The 21,934-nt window shown below is 39.1% G+C and overlaps 1 pseudogene across 1 annotated transcript; it reads left to right on the top strand.

Annotated features, from left to right (window-relative positions):
• Positions 1–19,824: 19,824 nt before the first annotated feature.
• On the top strand, positions 19,825–21,361 carry LOC308415441 (acyl-CoA-binding domain-containing protein 5-like; annotated as a pseudogene). Its single transcript has one exon. The product of its transcript is annotated as an acyl-CoA-binding domain-containing protein 5-like (transcript).
• The last annotated feature ends 573 nt before the right edge of the window (positions 21,362–21,934 follow it).

Raw genomic sequence — 21,934 nt, 5'->3', positions numbered from 1 at the left:
ATGGTAATTTTACATAATGCCAAAACGAACTGTCAAAGTATTTTTCCATATCCATTGTCACCAGTAATGTTTGAGGCACCATATCCTCTAGATTTTCTCATTTCTATTTTCTTTTCATAGCTATCATGGTAAGTATGAGTTGATGGCTCATAATGGTTCACTTTTGCATCTCCCTAGGGACTAGTGATGGTGAATGTCTTTTCATTTTTTTGACATTTGTATATATTTCATTTGAGAAATGGTTTTGAAATCTTTTGTCCACTTTAATTGAGTTATTTGTCTTCTTGTCAAGTCCCAAAAGTTCTTTATTTTAAAACCCTGAACACTAGAACATTACTAGATATATGATTTACAAATATTTTCTCATACTTGGAGTGCTGTCCCTTTATTCTCTTGATAGTATCTTTTGATGAATACAAGTTATTAATTTGGGGGACTGAAGAGATGGCTCAGCAGTTAAGAGTGCCTTATGCTGTTGCAGAGAACAAAAGTTTGTTTTCCTAAGCCATGTCAGAAGGCTCAAAACTGCCTGTAACTGCAGCTCTAGGGAATCCAACATTGTCTTTTAGCCTTTGCTGGCACTCACACTTATGTGCATATAGACATGTAGACTACAAAATGTAGACACAGACTCATACACATAATTAAAATAATTATTAAAAGTAAGTCCTTAATTAGAAGAGGGTTCATTTTTCTTTTATTGTTCATTGTAGGCACACTGTTTTGCAACCTACATTTAATAAGATACCAGGAAGCTATAGTTTAATCCTGAAGAAACTTCCAGGCTCAGCAACCAGCCTCAGGTTGAGATAGTGGTAGCTACAAGCTGCTGCTGAACTTCATGATCAGTTCTTGGGTGAGTTTCAATATTTGAGTTACCACAAGTTGAGCTCAACAACTTTATGTAAAGCAAACCAATACAGGCATGTTGCCAAGTGATGAATTTTTTTTTGTCTAAACCTTTCCCATCAACATGATGTTTCTCATGAAATTTTGAGACTTCTAACACATTCCCTTTTAGTAATTTGTCAATTTCATCATATCCTTGAGTTAATGGAACAGGCAAACCTGTATGAAACAGAATATATGTAATGTATAATGGATGATTTCTACTTTTGATGGCCCATTGCAATTGGATAAATAATAAAGTTAATTTGGACTTATCAGGTACAAATTCAGCAGTCTCGAATGCAAAACAACTCTGCATACAAGGAATCAGTAATTATGATGAGAGGTTCAGGATAATCTAATACCATAACAATAGCATAAATTCTGACTTTTGAACTGATGTGTATGAACTTTTGACCACCTTGCTTATTTTATGTGACTTATAACCTGCCATCCCCATCTTGTTTGCATCAGTATTAAAAGTTGGTACCTCTGGAATTGGTGTTATCTTTATGATACATGAAAGAAACCTATTAGTTCTTTTAATAAATTGTGTCCATTTGTATTTTGGATATTTATTAATTTTACCCAAGCAGTTACTACAAGTTGTTTTCAATTCTCATTGGTCACCCATAGTGGCATAATTTTGGCATATGTAAGAGGTACTACAATTTTAGCAGGATTTATTTCTGACAATTGAAATAGTCTTACTCTACCTTTAATAATTCATTCAGAAATTTTTTGATATATGTCTTCAATTTTTACTTTGTTTATGAGCTAAAAAAATCCATTCCACAATATCATCTTCCCTTTGCATAGTGAGACTAGTAGGAGAATGAGTCAAGGGTAAAATTATCAGAATACACTCAAGTTTAGGGTCAATTCTGTCCTCTTACACCTCTTGCATTCTTTTTCTCTACAAGAGTTAACTCTTTTTCTGCTTCAGCTGTTAGACATCTTGGACTGTTTAAATTGGAATATCCTTGTAGTATTTAAAACAAATTACTTAACTCATATGTACTTAATCCAATTTTAGTCATCAACCAGTTAAAATTTCCCATTAAATTTTGAAAATCATTAAATGTATATAATTAGTCCCTACGGATCTGTACCTTCTAAGGTTGAATTTTTTATTGATTGATTTTATAACCCAAATAACTAAATGAATCCCCTCTTTGTATTGTTTCTGAAGCAATCTGTAACCCCCAGCATGGTAGAATTTTTTTGTGTTACCATAAACATTCTCTAAACATCTTTATCAGAATCAGGTAACAGAATGTCATACATGACAGATCAAGGGAATCACTTATGAATAAGTTTGTTACACAAAATATAAACATAAAGTTGGACTATTTAACATTCTCTGTGGAAGTACTTTCCAGAAGTATCTCTTTAGTGGATGACTATTATTACTCAAGAACTGAGAAAACAAATTTTTTATGCAAGTCTTTCTTTTATTTATTTATTTTTTTAAACTTTATTTTACGAAACAAAGATAAAAGGAAAAAAATTTAAACATTTTTGCATAAATGTATTCAAATACATTTTTGTCAGTGCTTGAATTTTTTTCTTTTCTTTTTAAGGTTTGATACTCTGCATTAAGGTCTTACTAGTTACAATGAGCAAAAAGTACATGTAAAACAGGATGTAACCCGGAATTAGTAGTTTTCTTGGTGTGTAAGGATTGAGCATAATGTCTTTTTGTTTGTTTGTTTTGTTTTGTTTTCTATTTCTTATGCAAGGGTATTGAGAGAAAGCAATCATTCAATTCAGTTATTATAGGTCATAATATTGGTAACAAGATGGTCAATGAAGTCCAGGCTGTAAAAGAGCCATTGGTTGAATTCCCTTGCTAATTACTTTTAAATCTGTTATCATTCTCCATTTACTTGATTTCTTTTTTAAGACAAACACAGGTGATTCCATGGGCTGATAGATTCTTCTATATGTTGAGCCTCCAGATGTTATTTATTTTCCTTTTTTATTGGAATTTTTTTTGCCTTTACTTTTCAGATATTATCCCTTTCCCACAATCCCATCCCCGTCCCTCTACCATTGCCTTCATGGAGGTGCTCCCTTTTCCAACCACCCTGTCCCATCTCAGCACCTCAGCATTCTCCTACACTGGGAAAATGAGCCTTCACTGGACCACAGACCTCTCCTCCCATTGATGTCAGTAAATGCTCTCTATCCTTTGCTACATATGGGTAGCATGGATCTTTCCATGCAAACTCACTGGTTGGTTATTTAGTCCCTGGGAACTGTGGTGAGTTTGGATAGTTGATAATTTTCTTCTTCCCATGGGGTTAAAGACCCTTTCAGCTCCTTTAGTCCTTTCTCTGGCTCCTTCATTGGGGTCCTCATGTTCAGTTTGATGGTTAGCTGGAAGCATCCTCCTCTGTATCTGTATGGCTCTGGCAGAGCCTCTGAGGAGGCATCCATATCAGGTTCTTGCCAGTAAGCACAAGTTGGCATCAGCAATAGTGCTTGGGTTTATTGGGCACATATTGGATGTATCCCAAGGTGAGGAAGTCTATAGATGATCTTTTCTCTTATTCCTGCTCCTCTATTTGTGCCTTTAGTTTCCTCCCATGGATGTTTTGTTCTTGTATCAGTTGTTCAAGTCCCTGCATTTTTCTTTTATTATGTGGCTTTTGCCACAAAGTTTGGTTTGATAAGCATTTTAGGGGTAAGGTTTTTCATATGTCAGCAGTGACCCTTTTGATCAATTTGGAAATTTAGTCCCTGTGATATCCTGTTTTTGGAATGTGGACACAGCTTGAAATTGTTCTCCATTACCAGTATCAATGTCTTCCTCAGGAACAATTACCACATCATTCCTTATTTCCTTATTTGATGTCCCTGGAATTGCAGAAATACTAATTTTAATATCCCACTGTTGTAAAAGATCCCTTTTCCATAAGTTTATGGGTATGTCAGCCAAATAAGGCTCAACTTTCCTGTTTTTCCCTCTGGTCCCACACAGGCAATCTATTGGACACTGTCTTATTTGTGACAATTTACAAATTCCTATAAGTTGTGTGTAAACCTTCTGAAGCAGGAATCTTGATTCCAAGACTTTGGGGAAAGTATACTAACATCAGCTCCTGCATATACCAACATATCTATGTCCACACCATTCATTTGTACCGTTAATTTGGGTCTCTGATCATTGATTGTTTGTTTATCAGAACACACATTTCTCAGTGCTCCCAAAAGTCTCTGTATGTTCAACAGGAATGACATTACCATTGATACAAGGAAACAATGACATTTGAGCAATTCTATCCCCTGTTTCAATTTGCATCTCCTTTATCACATTTGCCACAATTTTTTATTTCTGCCTTGCTATCCCCATTTACTAGAACTGGATAGATTATAAACCTTGAGAAGCTAATCTACTTTTTCTAGATTATTTCCACTGTCCCTGAAGGTAAGGGAACATACACACCAGTGGTTAACTAATAACATTCAACTTTTATGGATAATGTAAGAGAGGTATTTGTGGCCATATTCAAAGGTGGACTTCCTTCTGTAACCTGTATAAGATCAGAAATACCTAATTTTCTTGCCTGCTTGGTATCTCATGACTGACCAAAGGAAAACAGCTCATATTGTTTGTTGTGGGGACTTGAGCTGACAGGTCCCTCAATTCCTTTCAGATGGAAAGAGGTTACCTAGTCTGTTTCTCTCAGAACACTAATCCTTTTATCAGTGTCTGCCCTTTCCACAGAAGAGGCAATAGCCTGAAAGCTTTTGAGACTCATAGCAGAAAGCAAGTAGGTTCTGCTTACTATATTACTATATTATCTAGTATTTTGAACTCTGGATATTTTAGCCTTATAATTTTCTTGGAAATTACCAAATTGACCACAAGTAAAACAATAAGCATTTTGATTTATAATATTTTTTAGCTATAATTTTCCCTATGTTGTCTGCATTGTGCTCCTGAGAACCAGTAACAGTTGTTTCTCTTATTCATTCATTTCTAGGGGCTCCACATGCTTTTAAAAACCTTATTGCACTCTTACATTTGGTGTTTGCATTCTCAAAGGCCAATATTCCTATTAATTACTGTCTGGTTTCAGGGTCTTATGTGGCTCTATTTCCAGTTGAAACTCAATCCCTGTAAGAATTCTATAAAACCTTCTCCAGAATCTTGTATTATTTTAGTAAAGAAGGTAGATTTTCTTCCCAAGGTTCCTCAACCAAATATCAAACTCTTGAAGTGGCAACACAACATTATTCAGTTACACTGTCATCCGATCTGATTCGTTCCTGTAAGTCAGCATACACCCTTCATCAAATAGCTGTTCCTTAGTAATATTTATTCCAGTTGCTAAATTATGCTGTGCTAGTTGTATAGCTTCATGCCTCTACCACAACAGCCATTGTAATTGTTGACCAGCTTTTATAACATCTGACAAAAATTTCTTTCAATCTTGTGGGATCACCCTATGCTGTACAGCCCACTTATTTAGCATTTATTTGACAAAGGAAGAATGTAAGCCATACAAAATAACAGACTCTTTAAAATGCTTTAAATGTAGCATTTTTATCAGTTGCTAGGTCAATTCATTATAGGCAGGAATACCATCATTGACAGGCATATGCTGCAGAGACTGGGAAGGCTGAAGGTGCCTGTGTAGGTCAAAGCAACTCCTCTGGTAGTATACCTGGTTGCACATTAATTCTTTGTCCTTGTGCCACCTCCTGCTCTTCATATCCCCCTGTATCACTGAGGTGCTATGGGCATTTGGTAGTGAAAGTACATGGAGCAGATGGGGCAGCACATTACCTTTCAGCCTATTACTTTCCCCCCTTTGTCATGCAGTATGTTTCCAGACTCAGTCCTCAGGCCTGAATTAACTATGTTGTCCTCCCCATGGCTCTTTTATTCTTTTTAATCATTACAATCTCTAGTCTTAAACTTTCTACTTGCATAGGCAACTCTGTAATCTTGTCCACTAGAAAAAACTGAGTGAGTCTTCTGAGTTTTCAGCTTTCCCTTCACACTTTTTCAGAATAGAGTAGATGTGAACATTACAAAGCAACACAAGACTCCCCTGGGGCCATATTAGGAGACCACCCAGCAGCCATTTTGCCAATTTCCTTAAGTAACATTGTTAACAGCTCATAATCTGCAGTTTTCTCTACCACATTAGAAGCAGTTACCAGTTATGCGTAGAACACATTGGGTGCCACTGATAGGCATAACTATGTGCAACTTACTTTTAATTTCTCCTCTAATCCAACATCCAGCAGACGTAGCAGAAAGAAAAGCTATTAGGATATGGGGGAAGCAGGCATGTTCAGTGATTGTTCTTTGGGGGTTAACTCAATCTGCTTCGACAGAAGTTCAGTTGTGTGCAAACACCAAACACAACTTAGCAGCTGTAGAGCACCCCTATAGGCAGTCAGACACCTGGCAGGAACCAGCAGCTACAGTCTAGTCCTTTCAGCAAGCAGACACCTGTAGATCAATCTTGAACTTCATATTATCTGTGAGTTGTTTCTGGGGTTCTCAGAGCTTTCTGTGGTTAGTATCCAATTATCAGTGACTCCAAATCAACTTTTATAAAAACAACATTTAATTGGGGATGGCTTACAGGTTCAGAGATTCAGTCTAGTATCATCAAGGTGGGAACATGGCAGCATCCAGGCAGGCATGGTGCAGGAGATGCTGAGAGTTCAACATCTTCATCTGAAGGCTGCTAGCAGAATACTCACTTCCAGGCAGCTAGGATGAGAATCTTAAACTCCATGTCAACAATGACACACCTTCAAATATGTGCATATGAACCCACAGACACTGGCACAAAGAGGGAATGCAGAGGTTCAAGCCAGATGGAACCTGAGTACTAAGAAGGGAAAGTAGAGCCAGGTCCCCATCCCTAACCAGGAAAGTATCTTCAATTGACAAGGACTTACAAAGGAAAATTTTGTTCCCCCTTGTGGAGTTGTACTGGCTATATCAACTACACTCAAAAGTAGGCCTTCAGTTACTTAAGAATGTAAGTTCAGCAGTAGAAGCCTAACACAAAATGAACTTAATGGTATTTTTGTAGACTTTTTGGCTCACATTACCTTGTTTGCACAATTTTTTTTGCATTTATAGCCTTTTACTTGTATATATCATGGTTTTCAATTTTGTGATCTTATTCAGTACGTGTTTTCTTTGAGTTTTTTAAAAATATATTTTGTCTGTTTGTTTGCCTGTGAGAGAGAGGGGGGAAGAGAGAGAGAGAGAGGAAGAGAGAGAAAGAGAGAGAGAGAGAGAGAGAGAGAGAGAGAGAGAGAGAGAGAGAGAGAGAGAGAAAGAAAGAGAGAGAGAAAGAAAGAGAGAGAGAAAGAAAGAGAGAGAGAGGTGAGGTGGGAGGCTCTGGGAGTAGTAGATGAGGATGCAAACTCTAATTAGAATGTAATGTATGAAAAGATGAATAGGTTTTCATAAAAGAAGATTCAAAGAAACACACACACAGAGGGAGGGAGACAGACATAGATAGACAGACAGAGAGAGAAAGAGAGAGAGAGAGATAGGGAGGGAGGGAGGGAGGGAGGGAGAGATTGAGAGAGGGAAGGAGGAAGGAAGATATAGAAAGGATGTAGGGGGATGGAGGGAGGAAGGGAGGGAAAGAGGGAGAGAGAGAGATCATAAGTATGTGATGGCTTTAACTAATCCTTTGTCCATTTGAGAATGTGGTAGTGTTCAGCAGCAGTCAGTAGCCAAGGGAGAAGCAACAGAGGCAATGGATGGAATTTATGGAAGATTAGACACTGTAAAAGAGATATATAGCAGGACAACTGAGTCATTTTTAGCTTTTACATGCAGTATTATCATGGCTCTGTATAGTGGTAGGGAGCACAGGGAGGGGGGATATATCAAATTTGCATGGAGAGGAATCAATTCCAAACCAGTCTGATGGGCATAAAATAAAATGGCTTTGAGTTATTTCTGTATGATAATTAATGGAAAGAAAAGGCTAGAAAGAGAGAATAATACTTGGAATGATATCTTCAAATATTTGATTAGATTCCAATCAGATGGCCCAGTAAATAAACATACCTGCTGTCAAGTCTAATGACCTGAGTGACTTCCAGGATTTAGTATGGGGAGAATGATATCCTTGAGTTAAGTTGTCCTCCAACTTTGTATATGAATGCACTTGTATGAATGTGCCTGTGTGCACATATGCACATGCAGAATCTCTCTCTCTCTCTCTCTCTCTCTCTCTCTCTCTCTCTCTCTCTCTCTCTCTCTCATGAATGTAATAAAAATAAAAATAAATAAATTAGAGCCTGAGAGGCAGAAAAATTCTTAGTGATGGGGGTATGACTATTGATCACTGAGAGATTATAGGTATAAGGTCTAGTGCTAATGATTTTTGTTGCTTTTGAAAATTCATTTAACATCAATGTTCATAAGTGATATTGGTCTGAAGTTCTCTTTACTTGTAGAGTCTTTGTGTGGTTTAGGAAAGAGAGTTATTGTAGCCTCAAAAAATGAGTTACATGGTGTTCCATTGGATTCTAATTTGTGGAATAGTTTGGAGAGTATTGGTATTATGTCATCAATAAATGTCTGATAAAATTCGGCACTGAACCCATCTGGACCTGGGCTTTTCTTGGTTAGGAAGCTTTTGATGACTGCTTCTATTTCTTTAGGTATTATGGGATAATTAAGATGGTTCACCTGGTTCTGTTTTAACTTTAGTATCTTGTATCTGTCTAGGAATTCATTCATTTTCTCCAGATTTTCTAGCTTTGTTGAGTATAGGCATTTATAGTAGGATCTGATGATTTCTTGAACTTCCTCAGTTTCAGTTGTTATTTCTCCACTTTCCTTTCTGATTTTGTTAATTTGGATACAATCTCTTTGCCTTCTAGCTAGTCTGGCTAAAAAAAAAAAAATCCTTTCAAACCGAATCCAAGAGCACATCAAAATGATCATAAATTTTGATCAAGTAGGCTTCATCCCAGAGATACAGGGATGGTTTAATATATGGAAATCCAACAATATAATCCACCATATAAACAATCTCAAAGAAAAAAACCACATGGTCATCCCACTAGATGCTAAGAAAGCCTTTGACAAAATTCCACACCCTTTCATGTTAAAAGTCTTAGAAAGAACAGGAATCCAAGGCCCATATATAAACATAATAAAATCAGTATACATCAAACCAACAGCTAACATCAAACTTAACAGTGGGAAATTTGAAGCAATCTCACAAAAATCAGTGACTCATCAAGGACGCCCACTCTCCCCCTACCTATTCAATATAGTATTGCTACAGAAATGGCACGTAAATCAATGAAATAGAATAGAAGATACAGAAAAGGGCCCTCACATATATGGTCACCTGATTTTTGACAAAGGAGCTGTAAACATTCAATGGAAAAAGGACAGCTTATTCAACAAATGGTGTTGGTTCAACTGGCACTCAGCATTCAGAAGAATGAAAATAGACCCTTTCTTATCTCGTTGTACAAAGCTCAAGTACAAGTGTATCCAAGATCTCCACATTAAACCAGGTACACTGAAACTATTAGATGAGCAAGTAGGGAAAACCTTAGATTACACAGGCACAGGAGAAAATTTCCTGAACAGAACACCAATGGCTCATGTTCTAAATTTAAAGGTTGACAAATGGGACATAATGAGATTGCAAAGTTTCTGTAAGTCTAAAGACACTATTATGAAAACAAAACGGCAGCCAACAGAGTGGGAAAAAATTTTTACCAACACCACATCATATAGAGGCCTAATATCCAAGGTATACAAAGAACTCAAAAAGGTAGACACAAGAGAATTAAACAACCCTATTAAAAAATGGGGTACAGACTTAAAAAGTTCTCAATCGAGGAATATCGAATGGCTGAGAAACATCTAAGGAAGTGCTCAACATCCTTAGCCATCAGGGAAATGGAAATCAAAACAACCCTGAGATTCCACCTCACACCAGTCAGAATGGCCAAGATCCAAAACTCAGATGACAACAGATTCTGATGACGATGTGGAGAAAGAGGAACACTTCTCCACTGCTGCTGGGGTTGTAAACTGATACAACCACTCTGGAAATCATTCTGTTGGTTTCTCAGAAAAATGGACATAGTACTACCTGAAGACCCTGTTATTCCACTTCTGGGCATTTACCCCAGAGATGCTCCAACACACAACAAAGATACATGTACCACAATGTTCCATGCAGCTCTATTTATAATAGCCAGAAGTTGGAAAGAACCCAGATGTCCTTCAGTAGATGAATGGATACAAAAATTGTGGTACATTTACACAATGGAATACTACCCAGTTATCAGAAACAATGCCTTAAGGAAATGCTTAAGAACATGGATTTTTCTAGAGAATATCATCCTGAATGAGATAACCCAGTCACAAAAGAACAGATATAATATGCATTCACTGATAATGGGATACTAACCCCAGAAAGCTCTGAACACCCCAGAAACACCTCACAGACTGTGTGAAGTTCAAGAAAAAAAAAACAAAAAAACAAAAGGAACCCATTATGTTTACTCTTTACACACTAATATAACTTTGACTAATTCCAGGTTACATTCTGTTTTACATGTACTTTATGCTCATTGTAACTAGTAAGATCTTAATGCACACTACGAAACCTTATTAATAAAAGCCAAGCAATGACAAAAATGTATTCATAGGCTTTTATGCAAAAATGTTTAAAATTTGTACATTTATCTTTCTTTTTTTTAAAATAAAGTCCTTCAATAAAAAAATTCATTTAGATATAGATGAAATCTAGGTGGTATGAATACCGCACATAAAAAGAAACAGTGAACTGCTATCCTTAGTTTTGATGGGAAAAAAAGAAAGAGGTAGCATTCCAAAGACAAATTGAAGAAGGATTAAATGGAGTATTTATAGCTAACACAGGTCTTAATGGTGGAGAATTTCTTGATCCAGGATGGACAAATGATTGATCATCTTGCAATTGCAATGAAGAGCCAGGAAAGTTGATCAAAGTTCAGCTCATGATACACTTGTTTTAAAGCAACAACAACAATAATAACAACTATAAAACAGTATCATTCACAGATGTTGCAGGAAAGGTATATTCTGGGAAGAAGATGCAGAATATATATTCCCAGGATATTCTTTCCAGTATATTCTGAGAAGTTGTAAATAGTGGTTGAGGACATAAGGAAGTATATTCACAATGAAGCAAGAGTTTCTGAGGAAATGACTGGAAAATTAGCAGTTTGGGGAAAATTCAAGCTAAATGCAAGGGTGTGTGGTAATAATGATACATATTATGCACCCATGCTGAAGATTACTACATCAAATTTAATAACTACAGTTATTCTTTAATGTAGGTGCCATTTCTTTGTAGATGCATAAGTTGTTCCTGAACTCATTTTGAAATACTCTTTATGTCACATATCTAGGAAAAAATGGCCAAGGTTTTTAAACAGAATTGGAATGACAGTACATAAAAAGAGGTGCATTAATGGAGGAAAGCACATGTGAGGATAGAGTATGAGACCTTACAGACAGAGCCAAGACTAAGATCTAGCCACAGGCTTAAAGAGTTCACTTGGTATCAGAAGGGTCAGCTGCTAATTTTCAGAGTTCCAGAATAATGTAGGCAGGAGATTATCCTGTCCCTTCAGAGAAGGGACAAGAGAATTACAAGATCAAGAGTAATTGAGGCTAGACAAACATTTGCCCTTAGAACTTTACTGTGAAGTAAGCAGAAATACTTTAGCAAGGGTTTTCTCTTTGAGGTCTAGAAACAAGAAGACTGAAGCCACAACGTGGTTCTGTCTCTGGGTACTTTTGCTCTCCTTTCCTCCCACCAATAGTCATGCCCTTCCCACTGCCTTCTGCTTTTCCTGTTCTTTGACAGCAACAGAGAAAGTGTTACTGGTATTCTGACTCCTTCAGCTCATTTCTGTTTTTGCTTATCTCTCTGGTTTCGGTGTGAATTTGCCTTCAAAGACCACATGCCAAAGTGATTCTTAGGATGATTGCTCTTTGCCTTGAGACCACATTTCTCCAGAAACTGATGGATATGGCATTGTGAAAGCTCATATTATTTGCCTGAAATCCAATCAATGGGAAGCATGACTTATATGCCAGCATTGACCCAAGGGCTGAGAGTATGTCCTCCCTTTATTACATCTCACTTGGAACTGCACTCCAGTTTGACCTTTTCTCCCTTTCCATTGTGGTTTCCTATTCAATAGCTTCTCTTTAGACATTTAAAATATATTTTAAAATATTTTTGTTCAAGAATTTCATATATACATATAATGTGCTATCATCAAATTTATACCACATTGACTCACCTCTAATACCTCTCCTAGTCTCCTTACCACTTTTCACACTCAACTTTATGTACTGATATTAGAAACCCACTCACTCTACTATGTGCATGGTGTAAGACTATCTCCTGGAACATAGGACACTTCTTAAGGGACACACCCCCAAAGAAAATTAATTATTCTTCCCCCAGTAGTCACCAATTGCCAGTGACACTTCAGCTGGAGGTTGGACTTCAGGAGTCCCTCCTCATCCATTTTGGATTTTGGTTGTCATGATCCCATTCAACTCTTTTTTTTGCCATTAAAAATTTAATGAAGACACAATGTTTATAGATTCTAAAACAAAATATAATAAAATTCAAACTCATTTTTAACATTTTAAGAGGTCTTGGTGAATTAGATATCAATGATGACATTACATGACTTTCTTTTTTTTTTGCTTTATTTTATCAAGCAAAGATAAATGTACAAATTTTCAGCATTTTTGCATAAAAATATACAAATACATTTTTAAGGTTGTAATTAAATATTTGTGGGTACATATACATACACATATGTATATATGTAACAATATTATAGGAAAGAGGCTATTAATTTGAAGGGATAGGAGAGAAACTGGGAGGTGCTGTAGGGAGAAAAGGGGGATGTGATACAGTTCTATTTTAATTAAAATGTATTCTTTTGTTTGTTGAACTTCACACAGTCTGTGAGTTGTTTCTGGGGTGTTCAGATCTTTCTGGGGTTAGTATCCCATTATCAGTGACTGCATATTATGTTTGTTCTTTTGTGACTGGGTTATCTCACTCAGGATGATATTCTCTAGATGCATCCATTTTCTTAAGCATTTTCTTAAGTCATTGTTTCTGATAGCTGAGTAGTACTCCATTGTGTAAATGTACCACAATTTTTGTATCCATTCATCTACTGAAGGACATCTGGGTTCTTTCCAGCTTCTGGCTATTATAAATAGAGCTGCATGGAACATTGTGGTACATGTATCTTTGTTGTGTGTTGGAGCATCTCTGGGGTAAATGCCCAGAAGTGGAATAACAGGGTCTTCAGGTAGTACTATGTCCATTTTTCTGAGGAACTGCCAGACTGATTTCCAGATTGGTTGTGTAGGACACCCTTTTGGGGACCCCCACTTGAGTCTCGGGACACAGGGTTACCCAATGAAACTCAAGAGACCTTCTTGCTGCAAAAGCACGAGGTAGTTTAATGGCGGAGCTCCGGGCCGATATGTATCTCACGCAGGAGATAGAGGTACCAACCACAAAGCTCAAAAGCTGGGGAATTTTTATAGGGAGGGGGTTGGGAGAGAGGGTTGGGGGCTGGGAAGTACAAAGTTTACCCAACATTGATAGCCTATGAGCAGTTAGGAAGTCAGGAGCCTGGTGGGCCGGATGCTTATCTAAGTCAGTATACTTGTGGTTAACATCTAATTTACATTTGACTGACCACTCAGTTGTAAAAGACAGCCTGGGCCAGCTTCTTCATTCCTATCTTATCTTTAAGGTCAGCTGGCCTAGCCTCAGAGATGTTTTTAACAATGGGCTTAGATGGACATGCCTAGGCTTGTTTTACAATGTTCTCAGTCCTAGAATTTAACTTCCTTTCATTCCCCTCTTCTTCTGTGTATACTAATTCTAATCGTAAAATTTAGAGGTCCGAGTCCCCTAATTCTGCTTCTATCTGAACTACAGGTTGATATTGTCTTTGAAGAACCATAAGCTTTCACTGTGACAGGAACTGGTGATTTAATTCTGACTAGGGGGCCTTGTTCTAGAAGGACCTGGTTGGGCCCTAAGGGTACTACTGTAAAGGAGTTCCCTACTGTCATCTTGATTTTCAAAAGCAACCCAGGGTCTTTTCCAGGAGCATCTATTCGCAAGCCCCAGATATTTCCTTTGTACCAGCTCTGACGATCCTGTTTCCCTTTGTCAGTGAACCTTATAAGTATGAGGTTGCAGAATTTACCTTTACGGGGTCCTTCAGTGTTGGTAGCCGTTTGTGCTGCACCCAAAGATGGCTCCGGCTTCCTGCCCATGATTCAGCAAACAGAGCTGTTTTCCAGCCCGAGGGATGTAGTGCGCATGTACCATGCACGTCACAGCCCGCTCTCCGGCATGCTAATGAGGTACTGGAGGGCACACCAATCAGGTAGCTACATGAGTCTCCTAGGCATATATAAGCAGTGCACTTTTCTTCCTCGGGGTCCCCTGTTCAAGAGTACTGTACAATATAGGTTGTTCACAGAAGAATCCTGTTGCTGTGCGTCGTTCTTGCTAGTGAGACGTTAGGCGCGCGACACTTCAGGGCTGTTGGGGTGAGCGCACCCATTTTCAGGATATTTGGAGCTATCCCTCTCACCCTGGTTTGGTCCATCATTGCCACCGTTCCTCCTTACTGTGATCAAATCCCATGTAGAGGTGGGATTCCAGTAAGCTTGTCCTGTAGTCTCACAACCCCATGAAGCACAGAAGAAGTCTGATGCTCCCCCCCCCCCACACACATATGTCAGAGCCTATTGCTCTGGCCTTGACCAGGACAGACATAGAACTCTGCTGATCGAAGGTTGGCTCGGTAAAACTGCCCTAAACACCCAAACATGCCTCCTATCCCGTTCGGGACACACCGTTTTTCAGGGGGTGGATTAAAAAGGTCAAAGTGGTCAGGCAGGTCCCAGGCAAGTGATCCTGCAGCGAACTTACAAAGGTCAAGGGTGAGGTCGGGCCACCAAGTTCATGGGGGTTGCACTGCGGTGGTTGACCACACAATGCCTCCCTCTCCATTAAGCACTTCCCACATTTGTTGGATTGGGGTGTGCGGTTTGAAGTCTTCTGGGGTTGCTCTGGTGAAGCAGGAGCAGCTTAAGAGGATTAGTAGTCTTTTCCAATGTTCACTCATTCTGATCAGTTCCAGGGGGTGCTTTTTTGACATGAGACGTGTGGACCCAAGTGGGAATTCCTTCCACTTTAACAGCGGTGGGCGTTGTCAGTAGCACCAAGTAGGGTCCTTTCCACCTTGGCTGTAGGTTTCCTGCTTGATGTCTCCTCACCAGGACAGCGTCTCCTACTTCAAACTGATGCAGCACCTGTGTATCACCAGCAACATAGGTTTCTTTTAACTGTTCCCAGACCTCTTTTCTCACTATTTCAAGAGCTTTGAGCCGAGCCAAAAGGTTAGAGGAGGGGAAGAAGGATACAGCTGGGCTGGACTTATCCTCTATTGCTACATAAATGGACAGAGGCGCCCCATACATTAATTCAAAAGGAGTCAGACCAGAGGTTCCGGGGGTATTCCGGACCCTGAATAAAGCATAAGGGAGAAGGGCTGTCCAATCGTTCCCACGGGTCTCTAAGACCATCTTAGTCAGTGTTGCTTTTAACGTTCTGTTCATTCTTTCTACCTGTCCTGAGCTCTGGGGTCTATATGCACAACGTAACTTCCAATTTATTTCCAGCTGTCTGGCCAGTCCCTGACTTACCTGGGAGACGAAGGCAAGTCCTTCGTCTGACCCGATTACCTTTGGTACCCCAAAGCAGGGAAAAATTTCTTAAAGTATCTTCTTGGCCACTACATTAGCTGTTTCTTCTTTGGTGGGGAATACCTCAACCCATCCTGAAAAGGTGTCTATTAAGACTAAAAGATATTTATTTCCATAATGGGCTGGTTTTACCTCAGTGAAGTGATTTTCCCAGTAGGTCCCAGGCCTGTCCCCTCGCAAGCGTCTTCCTTCTTGGAGCCTTCTGGACCCGGCATTGGTGAGTGCACAAGCCTGGCAGTTCTTTACTAAATCCTCTACAGCCTTCTTTAATCCAGGAATATGGTAGAGGGATCTACTGACCAACCTTAGCATCTTTTTAGTTCCTAAGAGAGTAAGACGGTGTATGCCAGCCAGGTACTCTCGCCCCTCTTCTTCTGTGAGGGTTCTTTTATCTGTCTCTTTTATAACTAGCTGAGGCATAGCTTTAACTACCAAAGTCATTGGCCCCTGGGCTGCCCTTTTAGCCATTTGATCCGCCATTTGATTTCCCTTTTCTATAGGCCCAGTTCCCTTCTGATGTCCTGGGCAGTGGTTAATCGCCACTCTACAAGGCAGATGAACAGCTTCTAACAAACTAACGATTTCCTCTTTATTTTTGATGTCCTTTCTGGTAGACGTCAACAACCCGCTCTGTCGGTATATTGCCCCATAAATATGAGCCGTGGCAAAGGCATACCGGCTGTCTGTGTAAACATTGAGAGCCTTTCCTTCTGCCAGCCTTAGGGCACAACTGCGCCTTCTTAGCAGAGACTCGGTACGCCAACTCACCTAGCTCGACCACGAGGTTTTGAGTCCTAATTTTACACTCTTCATATGTTTCTGCAGCTAATAAAAGGTCATCAGTATACTCAATAAGAGTCACCTGGGGGTTGTTGGCCCGAAAAGGGGCAAGATCCCGGTGTAGGGCTTCATCAAACACGGTGGGGGAGTTCTTGAATCCCTGGTGCAGTCTCGTCCATGTGAGCTGTCCGGTCTGTCCAACTCTCGGGATCCCGCCACTCAAAGGCGAACAAAGGCTGGCTGTTGGGGTGTAACCTCAAATAATAGAAGGCATCTTTGAGATCTAAGATCATATAACATGTTTGCTCGGGTGGCAGTGTGCTGAGTAGGTTATAAGTATTTGGTACTGTAGGATGGATGTCTTGGTCTCTCTTGTTAACTTCTCTAAGATCCTGAACTGGGCGACAGTCATTGGTTCCTGTTTTTTTCACCGGGAGTAGGGAAGTATTCCACGGGGAATTGCATCTCTCTGCCCCCTGGCTAGTCAGAATCCGTTTTCACCTGGTTCTGGCCAGTCCTGTGTGTCTCGGTCTCCGCTCTTCCTGGTGGCAGATGTTCCCTGTGCCTGTCGTGCACCCCGGAAGCTGCCGGCTGGGAACCTCCCATTCAACTCTTATACATGCAGTCATAGCCACTGTGGGTTCATCGTACAGTGACTGTGACATGTCTAGTAAATACTGTATAACTGTAGATGTCAACTACATTTTCCTCTTGGGATATTTCTGCCATCCTCATTTGCCATATACCTGAGGCTGAGAAGGAATGATACATAATGCAAATGTCTCATTTATAGCTGAGTACTGTCTAGGCTCTTGTTTTCTGCATGTTGACTAGTCATGGGTCTCCGTGTTTAATAGGCATTAACTGGGGAAAATGATCTGCTATGAACAGTAGTAGCCTTTAATCCTAGCACTCAGGAAGCAGAGGCAGATGAGACACTATGAGTTTGCAGCCATCTTGGTCTACATGGTAACTTCCAGTACAGCCAGAACTAAATAGTGAGAGCTTGTCTTTAAATACACACACACATACACACACAAACACACACACACACAAACACACACACAGGGAGAGAAAGAGAGAGAACAAAATGAAACAAAAACCACAGCTACTATTACAAAAATGAAATGCTTCATAATGAGGGTATAGAAAATTATTTCTGTGGCTTAAAATCAACAAGCAATGAAAAGATCAATAAATTTAAATAAAAACAAAAATCTCCCATGGGATTGGACATAGTGGTGCTGAAAATAAGATGGTAAAAGTAGAAAGCTTTAGTTACAAAGGTAAGTAAGGTCTGGATGGTTGGTACATAATAACATATTTACCAGTCTTGGATCATGTGGTTGAAATTTTACTGAGAAGGTAGATATTATGTTCTCTGCTAAAAGGGAAATACAGGTAATGATGTGTAATGATGGATGATCTGTTTATCTTGTTATGTCAATCATTTCATAATGTATATGTAAATTAAAACATCCCATTATATACCTTAAATATATACACTTTGAATTCGACAATTATGTCTTTTATCATGTTGAAATTTTTGTCTAAAAATATAATAAGGTTGGAAAAATTGATAATGTAAAACAAAAAAATCCTTTCAATCACAAGTATATATATACTTCAAAACTTGAGAGGAAAATTTCCTAAGCCTACTAGAAAAAAATGTGAAAAAAAGATTTAAGAAAGTGAAATGACCCTTAAACATATGGGAATCTGTCTAAAATCACTCATAATAGAAATGCAGGCTACCATCACTCAGATGTATTTTATACTTATCAAACTGACAAAAATGAAGTATTATACTAAATACCCATTGGCAAGGCTGGACAGAAACATATGCTCTCCTATACTGCTGGTGGGCAGTGTAAATGGCAGAATTCTTTTGGAACCAAATTTGGCAATACTGAGCAAAACTTAAAATGTATTTATTCTTTTGCCAAGCAATACTGAACACACAAGTCCACAAAATCAAATGATCTATGTATAAATCTGTTAGTCATATGCTGTTTATAATAATGAAATGTTTAGAATGATGCCATATCTGTTAATATGTAAGTGTGCACAGTTGAGTACCACTCAATCATAATGAATGAGAGCAATTGGATGAATAAATATGGAGTGATTTGTGATGTCAGTCAGAGATTAAGACACAGAATAACTTAGATGGTTTTCTACTTATTGCTTATGGAAAATTTGAGAAATTATCTATACAGATGTATATAGAAATGTTCCTTTATTTGCAGTGGGGCTACATTCCCATAATTACACTGTAGTTTTCAAACATTGTAAGCTGAAAATGTATTTACTATGCTTACAATAGTGATCAGCTTCGCTTAGCCTAGCCTCTGGCTCCTTAAGTTGTGGGTAACAACCCCAGTTTGGCTGGGGTGATAGAAGGTGCAAACTGTAGAGATCTGGCAAAATATAAAAGGTTTCTGAACACACAATAACCAAAATTTTGAAAACAAAATCAAATTTGTAATTAACCTGAGATATTTCTGGCAGCACTACTCGTGTTGCATGGTGAGACTCCACTGCTGCCCTGGTACTGAAAACTCAGGACACATGCTCATTTGTTCCCACTTTACGTCATGCAGTGCCAGTGAACACTGCATCAAACCCCTCAACTCATACTTAAGAGTATTTCATCTATGAATTGCCATGTTTTCCCTACACATATAAGGCTTTTTGCTCTTATAGGAGCATAATTGTTTAATACTTTAGGGAAAAGTCATCATATTCTCCCATCACTCCTCAGAACATAGAGATCAAATCAGTATATCTTTGGATTATAATCAGTTAAAATGCTTGATTTTTGAAATTAAGGTTCTGACTTGAGTTTCATAAGAATATTTTAATTAAATTTGGCTTGGGATTATGACAGAATTTCCAACATTATATAAAATGGCTTCTGCCACTTTGTCCTATAAATTTATGAAAAGCACCATCTTCAAAATTGACCATCATACGAAGTGCCAATCAACTTTGAAAAACTTTACTTCTGCAGCATTTAAACAATCAACCAAAAATCAGTCATTGTCAAGTAAATAAGCACTCCCTACTCATTATTATGAAAATTATCTTTTCTCTCTAATAAATGGTAAAACGGCAAGGAGGTGGTTGTAGTTGAGGCTAGTGGATCCTCAGGTGACTCAGGGATGGGGCTGTGGGGAGGGTGCCCGTTGACTGCAGGATTTCTCAGGAATGTGGGGTGTGGCTGGTCGGCCAGCATCTTCTGGGTGGGAGAAAGGGTCCAGTATTACGAGCAGTGCAACCTCCAAGGCCTGCTGCTAGAGATGCTCTTCCTCTCCTTTCATGCAGGCTTTTGGGAAAGCTGCTGCTGCTGCTGCTGCTGCTGCTGCTGCTGCTGCTACTGCTGCTGTGTGATTCCAGCTGACAGACCTTGGGACTGGGATCGGTGCTTGTAGCTGGAGATGGCAGACACACAATCAGTGTTTGAAACTAGCTTGGAGGTGGCCATGAAGGTGATCCAAAGTTTGCCGACAAAATGGATCATTCTGGCCAACAGATGACATGCTGCTTAAGTTCTATAGCTTCTACAAACAGGTAACTGAAGGACCCTGTAAACTTTCAAGGCCTGGATTCTGGGATCCTATTGGAAGATATAGATGGGATGCTTGGATTTCGCTGGGTGATATGAGGAAAGAAGCCATGACTGCATATGCTGAAGATATGAAAAAGATTTTTGAAACTATGCCCATGACTGAGAAAGTGGAGGAGTCGCTTCATGTTTTAGGTCCATTTTATGAGACTGTAGAAGACAAAAAGAGCAGCAAGAGTTCTGACTTGACCTCGGATCTTGGTAATATTCTGATGTCTTTAAATGCTAAAGCTGAGAGGCCTTTTTTAATGGTAAAGCAGAGAGCAGTGATAGTGGGGGCTGAGTCTGAGGAAGAAGAGGCCCAAGAAAAGTTAAAAGGAGCAGAACAAAGTGGCAGTGGTGATAAGAAAATGATGAGAATTTGGAAATCATTGTTACCAACGACTATAAAGATGTCAGTGCTCAGGATATACACAGTGACATTCATACCGATTCTTCCTGGAGTGCCAGAGGCAGTGAAGACAACAAGCCTTGAGATCAGAGCTCCCAGTGGTCAGGAAACACTGTTGTCTGTTTTCACCAAGATACAAATGAAGATCCCAGTGAATATGCTTTAGGAATGCATCATCTGACAAGTGATTCAGATAGTGAACTCTACTGTCATTCTATGGAGCAATTTGGACAAGAAGAGTATTACTTAGGTGGTGATCCTACTCAGCACTTGGAAACCTCTGGTTTTTGTGAAGATGCTCAACTCTTTCCTGAAAATGGCAGCATTGGGAGAGTGCAGATGGTTAGCAGCCAAGGGAAAAGGTGAAGTGAAGCATGGAGAAGACGGCAGAAGTAGCAGTGAGAAGAGAGGCAGAGAGAGCGAGGACTTCTCCAGTGTCAGGAGAAAAGGAGTAGGGCATAAAATGCCACATTTGAGCGAAGGAACCAGAGTCAGCAAGTAGGAAGTGGAGGTGATGGAGAACTCTGGGGTTCAGACCGAGGGTCCAGAGGCAGCCTCAACGAGCAGATCGCTCTTGTGCTCATTAGACTGCAGGAAGACCTGCAGAATGTCTTTCAGAGACTTCATAAACTGGAAACACTAACTGCTTCTCAGGCGAATTTATTATCACAGACAAGTCATCAGCCCTCCTCACAGAGACCAACTTGGTGGCCCTTTGAGATGACCCCCTGGTGAATTAGCTTTTGCTATTATATGGCCTTTCATTGCTCAGTGGTTGGTGCATTTGTATTACTAAAGAAGGAAAAGAAAACTAAATTGAAGCAATGGCTTTTGACTCAAGAAGAATGCTGGAATTGATGACATAAGAGATGGATTGGAAATGAAGTAGAATTTGAAAGAAAATCTGTTTGTGATGATTATATTTCTTTTGTGTCCAATAGTTTGGTTTATATACATAAACAGTCTTTGCACTACACAAATGATAGCATTTTAAAGACTAATATTGTTGATACTTAAAAAATCAAACTTAACTAGATTTTAAGTAGCATCCACAGACTTATTCTTTTTGAGCCTGAAGGACTTTAAGTTATTAACTATTGTTCAGTAAGGATCACCCGATTTTCTCCCATAAGAATTATAAGCTGCATCTCTAAGGCATAGCTACAAACATAAGATAAAATTTATAATTTTTACTTTTCTAAGTTAAACACAAAAAAGAATGCAAAAACAAGAGTGGCTCTTAAATGAGGTTAAAATAATTTTGTACCAGTCACTGAACTGTCAACTATATAGTAGTAAACTGACAGAAGAATTCTCTACATTCTTTGTGGTCTGCACAGAAGACGGCTTCATTAAGTGGGTTGATTTCCCTGGCTTGCTCAGGGGAACCAGA

This window comes from Micromys minutus, assembly GCF_963924665.1.
Source record: "Micromys minutus genome assembly, chromosome: X".
Taxonomy (NCBI): domain Eukaryota; kingdom Metazoa; phylum Chordata; class Mammalia; order Rodentia; family Muridae; genus Micromys; species Micromys minutus.
The sequence above is the reverse complement of the archived record's forward strand: the minus strand, read 5'-3'. Positions and strand labels throughout refer to the sequence as shown.